The sequence below is a fragment of the Pteropus alecto genome, unplaced genomic scaffold (assembly GCF_000325575.1).
Source record: "Pteropus alecto unplaced genomic scaffold, ASM32557v1 scaffold238, whole genome shotgun sequence".
Classification (NCBI taxonomy): Eukaryota; Metazoa; Chordata; class Mammalia; order Chiroptera; family Pteropodidae; genus Pteropus; species Pteropus alecto.
Genome location: NW_006442104.1, coordinates 1,037,516 through 1,041,649, shown reverse-complemented (window position 1 = coordinate 1,041,649; position 4,134 = coordinate 1,037,516). Strand labels below are relative to the sequence as shown.

Below are 4,134 nucleotides of genomic sequence, written 5' to 3'. Positions count from 1 at the left end.
CGTTGGTACCCTTTGCATTTTCGTGTTTAGGTAGAATGTCTACTACCCACTAGGCTCTTAGAGAGAAGTTTCTCGAATTGAATCCCTGACCTACTTCAGGAAGAAGGATGGGGAAGGGTGGGGAGAAGAGGTTTTCATGCTTGCAGAGGGAAACCCTCTTAAAAAATAGGAAGTAAGCAGAGTGCATGTTGGTGCACTAGAGCCAAACAAGAATGAAGTGAGATAATTGCAAATATATGAGTTAATTTATATGAAGGGGCTTTGAAACTCTACATAGCTATACAGACATTGGCAGTAATTGTAAAGGTGGGATTATGCATAGGAAAAGAGTAGAGGCTGGTGGCCTTCTTCATACTGCAAACATTTATTGAGTGTTTAGGATGCGGCAGGTCTATACTGAGCCTGGAGCTTTGGGGATATATCAGTGAATCAAGCAAACACAGTCTCAGTTTGGGGAGGATATCTCTGTCATCGCTCCATCATTCTCTGCATGGAGAAGAGGAAAGCGTCCTTCCGAGAGCCAGAGGGTTGGTGTAATAAAGATACAGATGGCACTTAATTTCGTCCCATGTGTGAATCCTTATACTTGCTGATCTCTCCCAGGATTGTGCCTGGTGATTTTACTGTTCTTTCTGCAGAAACGGCCCATCGCGGCGGAAGTAGGGCGGCACGTGGTGCAGCCTGAAAGCTGAGAAGCGCTAGGAAAAGGAGATGGAGGAGGAATCGCGGCAGTGATCAGGGGCTGAAAAGCCTAGTGTGCGGGGACTAAAAGAGCACTCCCAAAATCATCTTCTCAAATCACCCTATTTACAAGGCGGACGATTCAGAGACAAGAAGTAACTCACCCAGCGCCACATATCACGTGTACCAAATGTCCAACCTCTTTTGACCTGGCAGTTAAATGGTTATACTGTTTTTTGATATGTTTTGCCTTCAATGGACCTCTAACCATCCTGTGAGGCATGGCGCTGAAGAACGAGGTGGTTAGTGTCAGACCATCTGGGTTCGAATCCCAGCTCTGCTACCAACTACCTGTGTGACCTTGAGGAAATCACTTAGCCTATTTGTATCTCAGTTTCTTTATCTCTAAACAGAGATAACCTTGGTACTTATCTGTGGCTTTTAAAGGGATTAAAGTAGTTAAAACACATAAGAACCTTAGAACACAGTATGTGCTCTGCAAGAGTTTATAATATGAATATGTATGTGTGTATAATTTTAGCCTAGTCATCCTTAAATATCAAAGGAACCGAAGCAGCTTAGTAAACAGAATGCATTTCCTCCTCATTTATTACTTGACTGTTCTCTTTCGCGTGTTCTAAATGTTCAATATGTCGAAGTGGTCTGTCTATTCAATGTTCTTTAAGAAGTGGGCTGGGCTTATACACACAGATCCACTCAACAAATAGATGTGCATCGGGACGGGGCATTTTTGCATTACTGTCTGTCAGGACATTGCCCACAACTGAAATAAGTGTCTCGCAAAAGAGGAGCCTATGCGACGCAGGCGATGCCCGCGAAGTTAGGACGAAAGCGGGGGTTCCGAACTCCCCAGAAAATGACACGAGCACTCGCGTCACTTGCGTTCCCTCACCTCTTCTGGGATAAGCTGAGTTTCACCCGGAAGTGAAAACATCATTGCAAAATGGAGAGAATCACCAGGAATCTCTAGGCCGAGAATAAATATCTCTTTCCACCTTCGGCCTTTCAAACCTAGGACCATGGGTCCTAACTGCTGGAGGCACAAAGTGACCCCGACTGCTGATTAGAGGGAAGGAGGAAGGAAAGAGAGGGGCCATCTTGGTCCTTAGACACACACACGGCTCCCCTCCCCCAGGCTGTCTCTTCCCCTCCCCCAGGCTGTCTCTTCCCCTCCCCCAGGCTGTCTCTTCCCCTCCCCCAGGCTGTCTCTTTCTCCTGTTCTCCCAGTCTGACCATTGGCTGTGAAACTCAGTCACCACAAGGCGAAGGGAGTGTTCCTGGTTGAGAAAAGGTCAAGTAGTGACAATAAGAGCTGACATTTAGTGAATGGGGACAATGCCAGGCACTGTTCTCAGCCATTCACAGGCATAAACTCGTGTCATTTTAAAAACAACCCTTTTTGTGGGGGGGGGGGTCACTATACATATCATCATTTTACAGAGAAGGAAACTGAGACCCAGAAACCTCAGAGCTAGAACTCGAACCCAGTCCATGACCTGTTTCCGGGACGTGATGAAATAAGCATAGACGCTGAGTGAGAGTAAAGCGCTAGGAAAGTTGACAGCAACTCGCCGTTCGCCTGGCATCCCGGAGTGTGATCCGCAGACTCATCTCAGTGAACGGGGTCTACGCAGTTCTGGCCCTGCAGGACCCACGTAATACTGTACATGCGGTGCAGGGTGTATGCTGGTTACACACGGCGGGACAACACACAGGCCCGTGAGTGACCGGAAGTTGAAACACCAGCCCTTCACCAGCCACGGTTTGATAAGCACTGCTCTAAAGCTTCATGCTATACGGCCTCCAAAATCTCAGTGCTTGTCACGAACGCAATGAACCCGCGAGGCGTAAATGTGTGTAGAGGAAGGAATATCGCATCGAGAGCCAGGAGATAATAAACAACGGGCGTGAGCAATAAGCGATATTGCATGTTAAAAGTTAATAAGTGCCCTGGAGAAACAGAGAGTGGGTAAGGAATCCGGAGTTGGAGGAGGGGCCTATGGTACATAAACGGAGGTGGAGGTCGTTAGGATAGCAGTTTTCCCTGGGCAGACAAGCCGCTCTGCTCGGTAAATGTTTAACTTTGCCTGGCTTCTCCCTGCCCTTCCCTCTTGCATGCCCTGGCTCTGCTATTTTCTCTCTGAATCTATCAACACAGAATCTTAAAGTGATCAAAAAATAACAAGGCGATTCATTCTGTGCCAACCAGGAAAGCCCAGTCCATCACGGTACGTACTCTGAAGCTTAACTCTAGGTTCAGAATAGATGGTCTGTAAGATCTCTTCCAACTTTGAAACTCTATGACTTTGGCCGAAAGACCTGTCGTATACTGTTCTCAGAGGGCTTAACCTTATCAAAAAGGCTCATTTGATATGATTCATTAATTCATCCATTCATTTATTCGATATAGACTTATTGATCACCTACTCTGAGTCAGGCACTGTCTTAGGCATAGATGCTACAGGGGTGCATGAGATACAGACTCTGCCTCTGAGGGTTTCAGAGTTCAGCAAGAAAGACAGACATAGAAACAACAAAATGACAACACGGTTCTTAAGTGCGACAGCGCACGTGTGAACAGTGCTGTGAGGATGCAGATGAGGGAGTGTAGAATTCCTCCACGCATCACAACAAGATTGACAGGTGCTGACATGTACTCTAGGATTTGAAGGATAAAGAGGAGTTGGCCTTCTTGAGTAGGGAGGAGGGATGCCACATCGGGCAGGACAACAGATGTGGAGACATCAAACTGGGTGACATATTTAGGGAGTCGTAAAATAGCTTAATCTGGTTGTAAGATTGTATGCGTGTGTGGGTCACAATTGGGCTTTGTTTGTTTGGTCTGTGGTTGTAGTGTGAATATCCATTTTTTCCCAGTGTGTGATTACACACACACACACACACACACAAAGTCATCATTTTCTTTCTTTGGTCCTTCATTCTTCATTCCTTCATTTATAACACGATGTGGCATCTCAGGGTCATTAAACTGCAAATCCCGTCACGGATTCACCATCTGAGTCCCAGTGCCTAGCACAGTGCCTAGTACTTACAGGCACTCGAACTTGGTTGAACGAATGAACTAATAAATAAATGAGTCAATTACCACTAACATCCTTTTCAGTTGTTTGCCACTTCTAGAATCTTTAGATTTTCCCACAGCTTTGGATGAACCATTTGTCTGCATGTCCCTGACAAAGGGATATTGTGGGTCGAGCGTACATATGAATATACTTACACATATTTTAAAAATAGGCCACAGGATGTCAGAGCATTCAAGAGTCATGGGTGGGGGCTAGCATAAGAGAGAGAGGACCGATCAGAGAAGCACTTGACTATCACATTATTTTTAGCGATCAAGGGCCAGCTGTCTGTTTCTCATTACTTCTTCCTACTTCCCCTTCCATGAATTATAACCGACCGTATCTCTAA

General features: G+C 45.9%; 2 long non-coding RNA genes across 4 annotated transcripts in view; one reads left to right on the top strand and one right to left on the bottom strand.

The window, feature by feature from the left end:
- The window catches only part of LOC102895780, a 659,008-nt gene that overhangs the window by 153,410 nt on the left and 501,464 nt on the right, over positions 1 to 4,134 (bottom strand). The gene's annotated exons all lie outside the window — the stretch shown is intronic.
- LOC112469223 overlaps positions 2,660 to 4,134 on the top strand; it is a 23,105-nt gene continuing 21,630 nt past the window's right edge. Inside the window, exon 1 of the long non-coding RNA XR_003042547.1 lies at positions 2,660 to 2,930. This is a non-coding gene — a long non-coding RNA (uncharacterized LOC112469223). The remainder of the gene's footprint in view (positions 2,931 to 4,134) is intronic.